General features: G+C 51.1%; 1 protein-coding gene across 3 annotated transcripts in view; it reads left to right on the top strand.

The window, feature by feature from the left end:
• The window catches only part of HPCAL1 (hippocalcin like 1), a 105,218-nt gene that overhangs the window by 25,846 nt on the left and 61,558 nt on the right, over positions 1-17,814 (top strand). Inside the window, exon 1 of one of the 3 annotated variants that reach the window (XM_084793776.1) lies at positions 11,440-11,554. The exons of the other annotated variants lie outside the window; for them this stretch is intronic. The gene's annotated coding sequence lies outside the window, so the exon portion shown is untranslated. Of the gene's footprint in view, positions 1-11,439; positions 11,555-17,814 lie in introns of those variants that run through there. 3 annotated transcript variants of the gene reach the window in all.

The following is a 17,814-nucleotide window of genomic DNA, read 5'->3' as shown; positions in this document are numbered from 1 at the left end:
GTAGGTAGAACAGGCTAGCCTGGAACTCACAGATATCTACCTGGCTTTTCTTCCCTGGTTCTGGGATTGAAAGAGTTCACCACCATGCCCATGCTTGGCTTGGGTTTTGGTTTGTTTGCCGAGACAGGGTTTCTCTGTGTAGCCTTCGCTGTCTTGGACTCACTTTGTATAGACCAGGCTGGCCTTGAACTCACAACGATTCACTTACCTCTGCCTCCCTGAGTGCTGAGATTAAAGGTGTGTGCCACCGCACCCAGCTTGTGGTTTTGATTTTTGAAGAAAAATTTAATTTTTTACTCAAAAATGTTGTGTTGTTTTGGTAAGACTAGAAAAATACAGAAAAGCAAATAAATAAATAATACCGCCCCCCCTCTTCTCCTTGGCCAGCAAGATGGCTCAGTAGGTAAAGGCACTTTCCCATGAGCATGTCAACCTGAGTTTGGTCCCTGGGATATACAAGGTAGAAAGAAAGAACTAACTCCCCACGAGTTGTCTTGTGACTTCCACATGTATGCTTCGGTGGGTACCCCCCCCCTCACACATATGCATCTACATACAGAAATACAGTTCTTACAGGTCCTCACAATCACCCCCAATACATCCCTATTAGCATGCTAAGGTGTCTCTCTCTGCTTGTGTCTGTCTATTTAAGGAGTTCTACTGACTAGAAGCAGAGTACATAGACCAGTGTGCTCAAGATGCTCCCAGCTTTAGAGCAGTAAAATGGTTTCCTTGTCATCCAGCCTCTGTGGACTCCTGAGCATAGGTATAAATGAGTGTTCAGGAGCCTCAGCCAAAACCAGCACCTCCTCCTTGCTTTGTTCTGGTTTTGTGCACTGTGCAGCAGAGCACACTCCTGCCTCCCTCCCTCCTTCCCCAGCAAGCCCTGTCTGTGCCCAGGGAGGAGTGAGGGGCACACCCACGTGGGCTTTGTCTTCTCTCCACACAGGTGAAACATACTGTGTGTTAGCTGTTCTTGTGTGCCACTGTCCCCGTCCGTTTGTCTCCTGCCTGGACAGTGTGATGCGATGACGTTTCTATGTCTTGTCTGTGTTGACACTGTGGTCCAGGGTTCTGGGGTGATGGCATGGTGGTACAGGCTGCTTTGCAAGCATCAGTTCCCCTCCTCCCGTTGTCATATGCAGTTGGTTCTGTCACTGTGATAAACATCTGATTTTCATGGATGCAGGAGGCCGACTCCCTTTGCATCCTTCTTTCTGCACCCTTGTGTGGTCCTCAACCTCGGGGTGGCCTGGCCTTAATGGCTTGAGTCTAGAAAATAAACTACGTTGGAAAATGGGGTGTCGCTGACACAAGGGAGCTAAGCCTGGGGCTGCCATGCTGGATCCTCACTTTCTTTCTTTTTTTCTTTTTCATTTCTTTGCCACACTGGAGTGGAGCCCAGGACCTCATGCAGGCTCGGCAAGGCCTCTCTGTCGAGACCTCCCCCAGCTCCTCTCATTCTCTCTGGGATCACTTGCCCTGGAGGATGCCAAATGACACGTGGAAGACAACTCATGCAGAGGCCCTGCCTGTGGGAGGACTGAGTCTGCCAGGAAGCTTGGGAGCACATCTCTACCCGTTGGAGGATGAGCCCCTGGCTGGCTTTAGAGCAAGGCTCTGACCCCACCTCCTCCTGCACCTGGCCTAAAGAGGCTGTGATTCTAGGGTGTCCCGAGAAGCTCCAAGTGCAGGCAGGTCCTCAGGAAGGCCCTAGCTGTGCCCTTACAATGCCCTGGGGTCTGCCCTTTGAGGACCAGTGGCTGGTAGCTGAGCGGCTTAATCTGTATTAAGGTATTGCTGACCAGCATCGGGCTCGGGGGGAACAGATTTACTATTCTTAGCAAAAGTCAGGGAGTGTGATAAATCCTGTTAGTCCACACAACTGTAAAGAAGGGCTGTTTATTATGAAGAATGGCTTTAACAAAAAAATTAGCCGTGGCTGTTCTACTGGACCCTCCCCCTGTCACTCTGCTTATATGAGATGTCCCGAGTAGACAACTGTGGACCTGTTGGAATGGTTTCTGTCCAAATGCTGAAATGTTCGGACGTCGGACCTGACTAGTTAGTTCATGTTCCCTTCTGGGACCCCGTGGAACTTCAAGACTCTGATTTCAGGGCCAGAAGAGAAACTGAGGCAGGACTAATTAGCCTAGACATGCCGGTGTAGGCTCATCTTTGCGATTCTCACCTCTACGTCCCTTTCTTCGTGCTTGTCTTTACATGTCTGCTATGACGGACTTTAGGGGTGTCATAGTACAATAGCAGATGCTCGAGATGCTATATGTGTCACCCCCTGGGGTGGCTAGAATACAAACCAGACAATACTAAGTGTCAGCAGAGATATGGAGTGTTCAGTACCTTTGTGCCTTGCCGGTGGGAGTGAGGAACAGTGCGGCCACATCGAGGAGTGGTTTGGAGGTCCCGCAAACGATTGCGTGACGGACTGACAGGTAACTCTATAATTCCCCTTCCAAGAATAGACTTCAAACAGTAGAAAAGCACTCGAGCGCAAAAACATGGATGCCCACAGCGACCACATTCCTAATAGTCTCCAAAGTGGAAGCAGCCCAGATGTCCGTAAGCTGTTAAATGGATAAGTAAGCTGTGGCAGATCCATGCAGTAGAATATTACACAGCCATAAAAAAACCAAAAACCGGATAAATGCTTCCACATGAAGGGAATTTGACGATATTGCCCTCAGTGAGAGAAGCCAGACACAAAAGATGGCATATTGTGTTACCTCGATGAAACAGGCAAATGTAAAGAAACCAAAAATAGATTATATTAGTGGTTGCCTGAGGTGGGGTGGGGGAGGGGACCTAAAGTGACCACTAATCATCTTTCTGAGGTGATTAAAAAAAAATGTCCCTGGAATTAGATAGCAGTGGTAGCATGCCACCCTGGGAGTCAACTGAAAACCGTTGAGTTGGATAGTAGGGCTGGGTAGAGAACACAGCTGTGCTGTACAGGCACAAGGCCTGGGCTCTAGCTCTCCAGAGCCCATGTAGGAGCTCGGCGCTCACCAGCACAAGTCAGACAGCTGGACCAGCAGAATGAATGAGCCCTAATCCCCACCCTGCCTCAGCGAATAAGGTGAACAACTGAGGAGGACTCTGGATGTTGACTTTGGGCCTTCAGACATACATCACATACATATACACATATGTGGAAAGAAGAGGAGGAGGTAGAGGAGCAGACCACACATATGAGCAAATATGAGCAGACAGTATATGACAGGCTGTGGGGAGGCACATGAGGGAGCAGGAAGTGAATCTGGGGATGTTGTCTTAGCCATGGTAAGTTAGAGTTAGCTTTCTTAAGTTCTTTAAGACCCACCCTCCCTATCCGTAAAGTGGGGCCGCTCCCACTTTGTAGCCTGAAGACTTGATGGGGTGATGTCTGTGTGTCGCCCTGCACTGGTAGGTCTCACAGAGTGGTGCCTGTGATGGTTGTCCCCCACTCTGTGCTCAGTACTGGGTTGAGTTCCCGGCATGCTTGAGGAAGATGAAACAGTGTCCAGACCCCACCTGTACCCAGCGTCAACTTGCAAAAAGCCTTTGACATAGCACGCTTGGAGATGTGGCCACAGAGTTTGCCTCACACCCTTGCATTCCACGTGAAGCAGCTCAGTCTAACAGTGCTGTCTCGGCTTGAGAAAGGACTGGAGAGTGGCTCCACATCAGAGGCAGCCGGAGCACAGCGGCAGGTGGGGCAGGTGCCCTGCCAACAGGGAGAACCTCCTGCATGCCTGCTCCTGGCATCCGGGGATGGATGAGTTCGTATAATTTGTCCAGGCAACTGTGGGGCATGCTGAAGCAGCCCCCAGTTGAGTGATGAGATGTCAGTGGCAAGTTCTTTAGAAGCTCTTGAGGGCACAAAGGAGTTGAGGTGTACTCTGACCTGGGTATAGGACCCTGGGTGCGGGGCCCCCATCTTCATGCCATGTACAGGTTCTGTTTTATATCTTGAAACTTTTACTGAGAAAAATGTTTATTTTGACATGGAGTCCGATTGGCCTGAAGCTCCCTGTGTAGAGCAGGCTGGCCTCAGCCTCACAGAGATCTATCTGCTTCTGCCTCCCTCATGCTGAGACTAAAGGCATGTGCCACTATACCTAGTCAGAGCAAAATGTAAGCACCAGCAACCAAGTGAGGTGGGTATTTAAGGGAAGTTGAGGCCTAGAGCAGTGGTTCTCAACCTTCCTAATGCTGTGACCCTTAAATACAGTTCTTCATGTTGTGATGATGCCCCAACCATAAAGTTATTATTTTGGTTGCTACTTCATAACTAATTTTGCTACTGTTATGAATTGTATTGTAAACATCTGTGCTTTCTGATGGTCTTGAGTGACCTCTGTGAAAGGGTTGTTTGCCCTAGAGGAAGCCAGGTCACACAACAGGACTCAGGAGTCTGCTTGTTCAGTCTGTGCGTGGCAGAGCTTAGCAACAGGCCCGGTGGAGCAGTCCCTGAGGCTCACGAGCCTCCTGAGGTGACTGAGTGTTGGCCCTTCCGCTGTTGGAGCGAGCATCTGAGGTCCTGAGGCTGCTGCCAGGCTTCAAGATGTGGACACTGTTCTCTGTCTCATGGTGTGGGGTGTTCTTGGTTAGCTCAGATTAAGACACTTGAATGCTGTTCTTATAAAAAGATATATTTTTTTTTTAAACGTGTGTGTGTGTGTGTGTGTGTGTGTGTGTGTGTGTGTGTGTATGTGTGTGTGTGTGTTAGGGTTTCTATGACTATGAGAAAGCACCATGACCATAAGCAACCTGGTGACCATGAGCAACCTGGGGAGGGAAGGTTTATTTGGCTTGTGCTTCTACACCAGAGTCTATCACTAAAGGAAGTCTGGACAGGAACTCAAACAGCCCAGGAACCTGGAGGCAGGAGCTGATGCAGAGGCCATGGAGGGGTGCTGCTAACTGGCTTGTTCCCCATGCCTTGCATAGCCTGCTTTCTTTTAGAACCCAGGACCACCAGCGCAGGGATGACACCATCTATAGTGGGCTGGGCCCTCCCATCAGTCACTAAGAAAATACCCTCCAGGACTGCCTGGATCTTATGGAGGCATTTTCTCAACCGTGGTTCCCTCCTCTCAGATGACCCTGTCTTGTGTCAAGTTCACATAAAACCAGCCAGAACAACGTGCGTGTGTGCGTGTGTGCGTGTGTGTCCTTGCCTGCCTGCCTGCCTGTCTGTGTTTTCCCAGAGTAACACCCGCTATCTTCCTTATCACTCTCTACTTTTTAATTCCTCATATCTGGGGATGGAATGGAGAGTGGTTGCCCTCTTGCCTCCACCTGTGCTCCTTCAAGAAGTCAGTCACAGAGCTGAGGATGCCTGTGAGTGCTTACCCAGCTGAGTGGCATCGCAGCTGGTCTTGGTCTCTCCGAGCCAGGTGTCCTCATGTGAACGGGAGGGAGCAAGTGTTCCTGGGCTAATCGTTCTCGGTATAGCTTGGGACTCGGCCATGGAAGATAGGGCAGGACAGTGTAAACCCTGTGCTAGAAGCTGTGACGTAGGCATAGTGTTTCCGGGACTCTCTAGAGGAATGTTCCAGTCATTAGTGTGCTTTTCATACCTAGTGACTCCGAATGTCCTTTACCATAGGAGAGGGTGAACTCAGAGGTCAGCAGCAGCAGGCACTGGCCTCCCCGGGAGGCAGTACTCTGTGGGTACAGGAGGACGAGGCATGGAAGGGACTGAACTAAGGGGCACAGTCTAGAGGGCATAGAGCAGGTCCAACACAGGCCAGAGCTCTGCTCCCGCACTCTGAATGCCTATAGCAATGGCCGTTCAAATTCTGGCTCAGCTCTCAGGGCTGGGGAGGGGCCTGCTGCAGCTTACGGAAGCATCAGGTCCCTGTGTGCCTGTCTCCATGCTCTGTGTAGTCTCTGTCCCTTAGGAAAAGCAGAGCTCTCTTGAACACACCGCCAGGTCACATGAGCCTTGACCTCCTTTCCTCTGGGTTAAAGCATCCCCGCTCTTTGCCCCCCCACCCCCCACAAAGCTCCTGTCCTAAATTCTAGATTTGGCATCGATGTGTAATTGATTTGCAATAAATTACAGGGTGTGGTCCACTGAGCTAAGCTCCGCATCATACACCAGGGACAGATTCTCTAGGAGTTCTATTTCAAACCAGCTGTCCTGGACAGTGTCTCCAGCAACCCTCTGGTCCAGATTTGTAGTAGAAGTCATGAGACAGACTTGCCACTGGGTACCTTAGGGTTCCCCGGGGTCAGCCTTGGCCGTGATAAGGGTTGGGAGCTTTGGGAGTTGAAGGGTCCTTTATTGTAAATCACCCCGGCCTGTTGGAGCTGGAAAGGATGAGAGACAGTTTGTACATTGCTGAGAAACATCAAGAACTTGGCATCGACCGAGTGAGTGCTGGGTGGAGCAGGGGGCCCCATGATGGAACCTCTGCACCGTCTGGCCGGCAACACCCTGCTGTTAGTCAAGACTGGCTGACCCTAGATCCTGGACACCGCCCTTGGTCTTCTTTGCTCAGCCAATGGGAGAGCATATGTGTAGATGGCAAGACCCCAGAACAGAGTCACCAGCCTGGGCCATGGGGAGAAAACCCTCTGGGGGAAGCACAGCACACTGTTGAAGGGAGGGGCTCAGCCACGTGTGTTCCAGACACTAGGAACAGCATGTGCTAAGGTGCCTGGGCCTTGGGATTGGACCAAGACATGCCTTAAGTGCCTTTCTGTGGGTCCCATCAATCTCTACTTGGGTTTTGTTTTGTCTTCCTCCCCAGATTTCCACGAGAGGGGAGGTACAGTTCGTTCCTAGCCTGGGAAGTTCCTGGCCTGGAAGTGGCGTTTGTACCTCTTCTCGGAGGTCTCCACCCGCCTCTTAGAGACAGGCCATGATACGGAAGTGGGAGCTTTACAGATAGTCGGCCTCGCCTTTGAGGTCGGCTTGAGGCTCAGTGTGGAAACCGGTGCTCTGCCACTGTGGCGAGAACTGCCCTCCATGTAGTCATGAGTATGGGAGCTGTTCTCCTTCCTGCCCCGGGCTCCTCTGAGACCGCATGTCCATGTGGAGCCAGCCATACTGAAGCTGGTGTGATCAGCATGCTGTTTTCCCAGTGTCAAAATGACTGCGCTAGTGGTTGCTAAACATCCCTGTGCATCTTTGCTGCGGCCAGGCTTCCCTGTGACCCAAGTAATTCAGGAAGCCGCCTTGCACTGTGTGGGCTGGTGAGTTTCACTACAGGCCTCTGCATCTACACTTTCCCCCATGCCTGGCAGAGCTCACCTCTGCTTTGCCCTCTACAGTTTAGAAGTCTATCTTCAAAGACAAGGGGCCCCAAGTGTATTATGGGCTGGGTTCTGCAATTAAAGAACACTTCAAACTGACTTGAACTAAAGTCAGTTTAAAACTAGGGCTCTAGGGAGAATGAGGAAATAGAAGTATCCAGAGGGTCCTGGAAAACTACAGGCGGGTCTTGGCCCGGGGGTCCTCCTCAAACTATGGCACCAGCCAAGGAAAATATAGGCAGTAAACTTCAAACCCCTACCCAGTCTAGCCGATGGGCAGGACATTCTCCACCATTAAGTGGAGAAGGAGATCTGACTTTCACACAAACTATGGTGCCCCATATTGGACCATGTCCCTTGGATGGGGAGGCCTGGGGGCACTCAGAGGAAGGACAATAGGTCACCAAGAAGAGACTCGATACCCTAGGAGCATGTACAAGGGGAGGAGGTCCCCCTCAGTCACAGACATAGGGGAAGGGAGTAGAAGGGGAAGCGGGAGGGAGGGAGGAATGGGAGGATACAAGGGATGGGCTAACAATTAAGATGTAATATGAATAAATTAATAAAAATAAAAAAAATAAAATTTAATTTAAAAAAAAAGAAAAAAAAAAAAAACTAGGGCTCTGAGCCAGGTACAGTGGTGCACGCCTGTATTCCCAGCACTCAAGGAGGCAGAGGCAGGTGGATCTCTGTGAGTTCGAGGCCAGCCTGGTCGACAAAGCAAGTCCAGGACAGCCAAGGCTACAAAGAGAAACCCTGTCTCAAAAAAGCAAAAGCAAAACAAACAAGCAAACAAAACTGGGGCTCTGATCGCCCCCAGAATGTTACCCCCTAGGACTGGGAACCCCACTAGTCAGGAGGAGTGTCTTTCTGTAGGGATCAGAGCAGGTGTTATCTTCAATCAAAGCAGGGACCAGTGTCGGACGGGAGGGGAGAAGAAGGGAGGAGGAAGAAGGAGGAGATGGAGGGGAGGGAGGGGGGGAAAGAAAGATGAGGGGAGGGAGGATAAGAGGGGGAGGAGGGAGAGTAACAGGAGAAGGAGGAGGAAAGGAGGAAGAGGGGGAGGAGGGAGAGTAACAGGAGAAGGAGGAGGAGTGGAGTGGGAGGGAAACGAGGACGAACAAGAGGTGGACATTTTCTTTCCTAAAAGAAGATCTAGAGTTTGAGTGAGAATTTTAATATTTAATTATTTTATTTTAATTATGGGGTATGTATGTGTGTGTGTATGTGTGTGCATGCTTGTCTGGTGTGTCTGTGTGTCTGTGTGGGTGCACTTGTGTGTAGGTGCCTGCAGAGGCCAGAGCCAGCAGATTCTTCTAGAACTGGAGTTACAGGCTACCTGATGGGGGGGGGGGCACCAGAAATCAAACCAGGTTCCTCTGCAAGAGCAGTAAGTGCTTCTAACCACTGAGCCTTCTCTCCAGCCCTATTTTTATTTTACAATTATGTATCTATGTGTGCGGGTATGTGTGTGTGAGTGCAGTGCCATCAGAGGCCAGAGGAGGACATAAGATCCCATGGAAATGGAGTTCTAGACAGCTGTGAGCCGCCGGGTGTGGCTTCTGGGATCCTGAATCAGGGCCTCTGCAAGGAGCAGCTAATGGCTCATAACTGCGGAGCCATTGCTCTAGCTTTCCAAGGCGACAGTTTTAAAATAAGGGGAACATTGCTCCCTTGCCATCTTTGTCCCTCCCCTCCCTTTTACGCCTTCCTGGCCAGGACAGAGACTTCCCCCTCCCCTACAGCACAGCACGTACCCTATCTCCAAACAGAGGCACGCCCTGCCCCCCAACACACCACTCAGCTTTCTTACCTCCTCTTCTCCTACCCTTTGGCTAAAAGGACATGGCCTCCTGTCATGGCTTTCTTCCTGGGATGAGACAGCCGGGTGGTAATTCAGACCAACATGTGAAGAGCTGAAAGCACTGTTACCTGCCCCAAGACTCAGAATGGGTTTTTAGCTTTCACTAGCTTTGGCCACGGACACTGGGTTGCATATGTCCAATGCTGGGCTTGCAGGGTTAGGCTGGAGCTGTACTGAACTAAAGTTGCAGGACAGAAACGGACCCAGTTCTTGCAAAAGGACATTTAGATGGATCTCTAGTGACATCTAAAATCCTCTTGCTTCGGAGAAGGGTGGGGCACTCAGAGAGGGGGCGGGGGAGCAGGAGGAAGAGGGGCCCATGCAGAGGCAGGGGTGAGCATGTGGCTGATTGTGCTCTTCCTCAGCCCATGGATCCTGTGCAAGGCTCTCCCCACGCCCACCACCATGGTCCTCTTGGAGACCTGCACTGCTGGGCTTATGGGGACACTGAGCTGGTTCTCCATAAAGAGGGTGTGTGGTATCCTATATATATCCCACAAGGAGTGTCAGCACGGAGCATCTTACGTAGTGTATCTTCCAGTGGAGAATCCTACACAGAGCTCAGAGCCTGTTGTTTTATAACTGGTTGAGCTGTGGAGGCCCAGGGCTGAAGCTTGCCCCATTGAAAGCTAAACCAAGCACAGACCCAGCAGCAGAGCCACGTGAATGACTAAATACCACAGTGAACTGCCACCCTTAGCTTTCATCTCCCTGTCCCTGCATAGGGTACCAGGGGACATGGTCTTTGATGTTGACTCTAGCACAGCCATCTTGGGAGCAGCTAAGCTGTCTGTCAGGGAGTGCTGGTGGTAGCTCCGAGCCAGAACTAATTATATAACAGAGCCTGGATCTCGGCCTCCACCTGGGCAGGCCATTTGACAGTAAGGGAACCCAGAGCGCCTCGGGATTGGCTCAGGGCCTATGTATTCAGGAAGTGAGAAAGGGCACACATCTGTTCAGTGATGCGAAAGCGAGCCAAGTTCCTGAAGTCGCCCAGCCATTGTCTTAGTGGAACTGTGGAATAGCTTCTTGGATGTCACTCTTTCAGGTCCTGAAATGGAGCCCCATGCAAAGAAATGAGAAAAGCGACCAGGGCATCCACAGCCCCCATTGTACCATCTGGTGGCTCAGAAATCTTTTATAATCAAATGAGTAAGGAGCTTCTCACACTCCACATTGTGTGTGTGTGTGTGTGTGTGTGTGTGTGTGTGTGTGTGTATGCATTTTCTTTCTCTTTCTTTCACATGTGTAAGCGTGCATGTGCGCTCACATAGGCCCAGACACACAAACACATACACACTGGAGCAACAGCCACTGGGAATGTTTTGCTGTGTTTTGGAGGTTTTTCTATGTAGCCCGGGTACACAGATGGTGTGTTTAGGCAAAGCATGAGGGATAATTTGGAAATAAATGAAAGTTTGAGTCTGTGGGCACATCTGACGGTGTGTGCGTGTGTCTGGGCCTGTGTGGCAGGCAACCAAAGCTTGCATGCCTTGGGGGGTCCTTAGGCCTCTGAGTTGGAACAGGGCTGACACCCCACCTGGCTGTCTTTGTCCCTCTTGGAGGAGTAGCGATAATGACTGCGGATGAGGACAGAAAGGCCCCGTAGTTTACAACAGGCCAGAAGGCCCTGGGGACAGGGCGGGAGAACCGTTAACCCCAGCAGGAGGTGGAAGGGGTCATACCCAGCCTGCTTCAGGCTTTTTGAAGCCCTCAGTCCTGTTCAGGGCTGGCCCTGGATCCCTGGGGAGCCAGTCCCTCATCTCCAAATTTGAACATGTCTCCCTGCTTCCACCTCCAGCCCTAATTGGTGCCAATTCTGTCCACTTGGTCATTTGAGCAAAACAAGCCTCCAAGCAGCTTGGAGTTGACTCACATCAAGAGCCAATTGGGGTGCGAACTGGCTCTACAATTGGGCAACTGGCCAGCCAGGCTAACGGCCTCAGACAGGAACTGGTAGTGGGTCCCCTGTGTCGGTAACTGCTAGCGTGGCATGCCCAGGCCTTCGCAGTCTGGATTTCCACCGTGACATGGGATTAACCAGCACAGAGTCTCTTTCCCCTCTCCCCTCTCCCCTCTCTCCCTCTTCCCTTCTTCCGCTTTTCTGTTTCTATCGCAGCTCTCATCCTGCTTCCCCCCCCACCCCCCCCCACCCCCACCCCCCGCCAGCCAGGCATCCTCCCCTCCCTTCTCCCTCCTTCTGGTGGGCCTCAGGACCTCTTGGAGAGGGGAGCATTTAAACACGTGTTCTTTCCCTCTCTGCACCCCACCCACCTTTGGCTTGCAGACTGCTGCAAGCTGTTTTCCTCCCCAGAGGAACACATGCTGCAGCAGTAAGCAGTAAACACTCAGAAACTCTCCCAAACACTCGCTCACCCGTCTAGAGCGCTGCTGCTGCTGCTGCTGCTGGTAGATGCTGCCCAGGTGAGTTCAGCTGCGTGTACAGTGTAGGTGCCACTCAGGTGGGGGGCGAAAGGAAGGGACCTGCTCCTCGGGTCTGGGCGCTGGAGGAATGCCCATCAGGACTTGATTATCTACTCCTTGCTTTGTGACACTGTTATGTGGGGCCTGGCAGAACGTCCATAGCAATCCTGTGACGGTGGTGGACATAGAATAGGGAAGGCTCCCCCCACCCGTGAGCTGCTGAGTCCCAAGGATTTCAGGAGTGAAATATCCCTCCCTTTGCCTCACCACCTCCCACCCCGGCAATGCTCGGGTCCCAAGTATGGACCAAAGTGTGGTAGAGGTGGTGGCAGGGAGGAGGAAACATGGTTTTAAGACTCTATGTCTGGGCTGGAGAGATGGCTCAGCAGTGAAAGGCTAGGCTCACAAACAAAAACACAAAACTTCCCAACTCTTCATTTGAAGCGCTTTCTGTCACCCTGGACTCCCAGGACCTAATTTGGAAGAGTGAGGCTTGGCATCCAAGTGAATGCCTGCCCTTCTATCAGGCTCCCTCAGACTCTCTGGAACCTTCTGCTCCCCGCATCCTCCCAGGTAAAAGTGTATCTCTCCTGCCATCTTCTCCATGTCATCTGGCTTCTTATTCTGGACTTGGGGCCAGGGAGGGCATCTGGGAGTCTCTCAGGCCTCCTCTTAGGCACCTGGCACAGGATAGAGGCACATCAACCTAACGTCAATTTCTGAGGTTTCTCATCACTGTATCTCGGTTGATTGACACAGGGCTCAGTGTAGCAGTCTGCTTCAGACATGAAAGAAGGTGGTCAGGAGGATGGGAGGGAGGGGCAGCCTCAGGATCACCTCAGAGCCCAGCTTAGGGTTGTCCTGGTCGGGTACACAGTGTGCGATCCTTCCTGCTTTGATTCAGCTGTGAGGTGTGTGCTGTAAGCCTAGCATGTCCTGGGAATGGGAGGAAGAAGGCGGCTAGGGATTAAGAGCCGGCGAGGCAGACTGGTATCTGGCAATTTTGTGCACTCCAAGCAGCAACATTGGGTTTCTTTTTAAAGTAATCTGGATTTTGGCCACCTCCCAGGAAATCCGGATGTGTGTGGCATGATGTGGCTCACGCCTGTTTGGTCTAGTAGCCCGGCTTTTTTGCCAAAAGCTCACTGTGAAGTTCCCAGCTGCTGGGCCACAGAGGTACATGAAGGGCCTATCCAAATTTCAGGCAAATGAAGGAATCTGTTTTATCACTGATTAACTCCTGAAGGCAGGAGTCACACCCTGGGTGCCTGGGCCCTCTAAGGTCGCTCCAGCATGAGTCTTTCCTATGTATTTTGTTGTTCCTGCACCCAGGAATTTTCTCAGCTCCTATGACGCAGCTGGCCATAGCAGTGAACGTTTCTGAATTTCTTCCCATTATTACTGTGTCGGAATGGAATGCAAATCTTTAAAAAGAAATTTTATCATGGTTTTCCACTACTATAAAAGTAGTAACAAGCTAGGCATGGTGACTCATATCTATAATTCTGGTGCTCAGGAGGCTGAGACAGGAGAATTGCCATGAGTTTTAGGCTAGCCTGGCCTACAGTGTCTGACCTCCATCTTTAAAAAACGAGAAGCAGGGCCTTGGGATGTGGCTAGTTGGTAAAGTGCTTGCCTAGCATACCCAAGACTCTGGAGTCAAACCTCAGCCCTTCATGTATCAGGCTGGGTGGCATGTGCCTATAATCTCAGCACTTGGAGGTGGAGGCAGGAACATCAGCTTTTCAAAGTCTATGTCAAAAAAGAATAAGGCTGGACTTCCATTTCATGCTATATAAATGACTCAAAACACACCAGAAACCTACACATATATAATAGCAAAAATTAGAACACTCTTAGGAGCTAAACGAGCAAATCTTAACCTTGAATTGGGCCGTCGCTTCTTAGATACGACTCAAAAAGAACAAACATCCAGAGAAAACACAGGTGAACAGTCATGCTTCAAAGGACACCATCAAGAAGGTGAAAAGAGGACACGGAAGTGAAGAGCCGGACTGGCCAGGCGCATAAGTGCCAGACTTGTATCTGGAATGTGCGGAGTAGCAAAAGATTCCTACAAAAAACACCAGACAAGGAACTTTCGCTCTGACAAGATGTTTACAAAAGCAGGTGAAAGGAAAGAGTGGCGGCAGTAGCTTGAGGTGTCTGACAGTCAGGAAAGAGAGAGAGTGGGGGGATGGGAGATCCTAATGCTCAGTTCACTTCTGCCCTTTTATTCAACCCCAAATCCGAGGCTACGGAAAGGTGCTCCCCACAGTTAAGGTGGGTCCTCCCACCCCAGCTAACCCAATCTAGAAACACAGGCAACGCCTACAGGTTTGTTTTCTAGGCGATTCTAGAACCCATCGAGTGAACATGTTAGCCATCACAGGACCCAAGAAGACATCTCTCAACAGATACATGCTCGGGCCGGAGCATAGAGTGCCCAGAATCACCCGTACTGAGGAGAAGTGCAATCCCTAACCACCACAAGGGTCCACCGCGCCCGCTAAGACCCTGAAAACAGTGTCAGGCAAATGCAAGTGTGGCAGTGGATGTGGAGGTGTCAGAACCCTTGTCCACTGCTAAAAGAAATGCTAAGAGAATGAAGCAGTCACAGGAGATGACAGTTGCGCCATCCCACTTCCAGGAAATCTCCAGAGCAAGGAACTCCACAGAGAATATGAGCCTCATTCCCTAGGGTGGAGGGTGGGGGAAAATGGGAAATGACTGATAGTAGGTATAGGATTTCTGCTTTGATAAGATTTTATTTGGTGTGTGTGTGTGTGTGTGTGTGTGTGTGTGTGTGTGTGTGTGTGCGTGTACATGCTTGCTGCTGTCATGCATATGGAGGTCAGGACCACTTAAGAGAGTTGGTTCTCGCCTGCCATGTCAGGACTGGTGGGACTGAACCCACCAGGCTTCAGGCTTAGTATGCCGAGCACCTTCACTCACTGAGCCAGGTATGAAGTTCCTTCATACCTGCTTTCATACTAAAGCCCTACACGTAACAGCTAAAACTAGAGGCAAACATGTTCTAAAGTGGAGTGTGGTGATGACGTCACACCTCCCAAACAATGGAGTTACATGCCTTGGACATGTGAACTGTATGACGAGATGTATGTCAGTTACACCTTGCTGTGACAGAACACCCGACAAGAGCAGTTTCTGGAAGGATGGGGTGAGGGGGGGAGCGCTTATTTTGGCTCACAGTTTGAGGGGATCCAGTCCCGTCACAGTAGGGAAGGCATGGCAGTGGGCGTGGTCAGGCCGCTGATTGACCTTGCAACACGATTGGGAAAGCAGAGAGTTGAATACTGCTGCTCAGCTAGCTTGCGCCTTTTTCCTTCATTCTGGGGGCTCAAATGACTCTTTCACAGGAGTGGCCTAAGAACATAAAAAAAAACACGGATTTTTTAAAAAAATATTTATTATTATGTATACAGTGCTCTGCCTGCGTATACACCTGCAGGCTAGAAAGAGGGCATCAAATCACATTATAAATGATTGTGAGCCACCATGTGGTTGCTGGGAATTGAACTCAGGACCTCTAGGAAGAGCAGTCGGTGCTCTTAACCACTGAGCCATCTCTCCAGCCCCAAACCACGGATATTTAGATTAGGATTCATAACAGTAGCAGAATCACATTTATGAAGTAGCAATGAAAATAATTTTATGGTTGGGGGGTGGTCACCACAGCGTGAGGATCTATATTAAAGGGTCGAGCCAATAAGGAGGATGGGATTCACCGGTCTAGATCATGGGATGGCCCAGCCCACATTCAGGGCGGTCTTCCCTCCTCAATTACACCTCTCTGGAAACACACTCATAGACGCACACCCAGGAGGTGGTCACCTAACAATTCCAAACTCGGGTTGACAGTGAGGATTGACTGACACAGGCTAGTATTTTACAACCCCAAGGACTTAACTCTGCTTCCACTCTTGTTTCTCCTTCCCCAGCTCACGTTTCTGTAAGAAGAGTTTTACCCCCTTGGCCTGGCTGGGATCTTCCTTTCTTCCCTCCCAGTCAGAAGGAACCTTGTGCCTCACCCACATTTCACTACCCCTCCTGCACCACAGCCTTAGATTTCTTTTTTTTATATTTTTTTAATAATTTATTTATTTTTGTTGTATGTGCATTGGTGTTTTGCCTGCATGTATGTCTGTGTGAGGGTGTCAGATCTTGGAGTTACAGACAGTTGTGAGCTGCCATGTGGGTGCTGGGAATTGAACCCAGGTCCTTTGGAAGAGCAGGCAAGGCTCTTAACCACTAAGCCATCTCTCCAGTCCCAGCCTTAGATTTCTTTAGCTTTCTTTCAGGCTGATTTCCCAGTGGCTCTGTGTCTAGAGCCGAACTAATTGCCCCAGAACCAGGTGACTTCATTTCCATTAGCTGTCACACTGCAGAGGCTTTGCAAGCTGGGGCAAGATCCAGGCCCGAGGCTTCCTCTGAAGCTGTTGCCATCCCGGAAGTTCATCCCTTGGTGTCTAAGTATCAGGTGGGCAGGGGATCCCCAGCAAACAGCCCAGGGTGGGAGCTCAGAGCCTGGTGCTTCCCAGCGTGGGGGGAGCGGACCTTTGGAGTCTCACTGCTGCCCTGGTCCTTGGTCCACATGCCAATCATTACGGCCTTTGTTCATTAGAGCAAAACAAAAATAATCTGCTGTCCTTCTTGCTACCTAGGGTGCCCTTTCGTAGTGACTTCTGTTCCTCGCACGTGACACCAACAAAACCATCGGACTGGGTTGGACCCTTTGAGTGGTTTTTGATTTGCACTGGTCAATGAGAAAGCAAACTTTGAAAAGGTTGGCGGTTTGAGAAAGCGGGCTGGGCTTTGGTTGACCAGGTTAAGATGAGGGTAGCCTTCATCCCACCTCCTACTGCAGGGACAACACTGATGACACTGATGATGGCCTTGCCATCCTAATGGACTTTAGAAGGGCCACTGCTGCCTTCCACACCCATTTCCTCATCTCTCAAGGGGGAAAGATTTCTGTCCAGCTCGTTTACTGGCCAGAGAGCCCACGCGTGTTCCTGCGAGTTATACTGGGCACGAGTTTTCTGTCACTCACTCCAGATGCCAAGAAGTCTCGGAGACTTGAGTAGCTGGCTTGCGTTGGCCTCCACAGAGATGGCCTAAACAAAGCAAGAATGGTCTCCTGGCACGCCAGGTGAGCGCGTTATTGGTGAGGTTGCCCCCTCCTTCCCCCTCCCTGCCCTGCCCCTCAACACTTTTCTAGAATTTGAGTGAGAGCCAAAATATAATTAAAGGAAAAGAAACAACGCTAAATTAAGTTACAGGGTCAGGACAAAGTCAGAAGGATAGCTTCACTGCGGAATCTTTAGGCCCCACAAGGAAGGCAACCCCCTCAGGGGCGCCCTCATTCTTTGGGGACGGGAGGCCCTGGATGAGGTGTTGCAGCGGTGGCACTGGGCCCCTCTTGGAAAGCGTGTGCCCTTCCCTGGGGACATGAGTAATGACACACTCACTTACCTCTAGACAGCACAGAGAGTGGGATGGCATTGATTTGTGGGCCTTTAGGCAAAGCTTACTCTCTCATCGCTGGTGAGAGAACTGGTCTGCAGATATTCTGGGCAGGCCTGGGCTGCGAGGCCATAGATCACGGGGCCTGTTCTGCCCTGCTTCTCCACTCTCCAAGTGTGTGGGAGAGTGAGCCAGGGATAGATTTCCATGGAGGAGGTGTGGGAGAGGCACTGGAGAAGGATGGAGAGGAGGAGGAGAAGGAGGAGGAGGAGAAGAGAAAGAGAAGGTGATGGGGAGGACGGAAGAGGGAAAGGAGGCGGGAGAAGAGGATAGCAACAGCCCCAGCTGCAGGGGCAGCAGCAGAAGCCTCCACTCCAGGCGTGGGCACTTGGCCCTTCTCTGCCCTTGAGGTGCAGTTTTGGTCTGGACCCCTGGGCAAGAATTCTGAGTATCTGAGGTTGCGCCCCTGCACTGCCCCGCCAACCCCCCCCCCCTCCCCGCCCCAGCCCCTACTGTCCTCTCAGTTAGTGCATGGGCCTGCCCTCAGTCAGCTGTGAGACTGCAAGATTGCAGTGCACTTGCATAGGCAGGCACGGAGGCCTCCAGAGGCCACCCAGGACTAAAATACCTCGTGCAGCCTGCAGCTCTGCTGGCCTCGGTGCTGTGAGACTGGGAGCCTGGGTTCTGCTCTCTGGCAGAGCTCATTAACGTCCCGACCCCTTCCCTCTTCCCTGGCCTTCCTCTGTGGAAGAAGTATGCATCACTCCCATACC

This window comes from Acomys minous (assembly GCF_964271855.1).
Source record: "Acomys minous genome assembly, chromosome: 8".
Classification (NCBI taxonomy): Eukaryota; Metazoa; Chordata; class Mammalia; order Rodentia; family Muridae; genus Acomys; species Acomys minous.
Note: the sequence above shows the minus strand (reverse complement) of the source record. Positions and strands in the feature narration are given on the sequence as shown.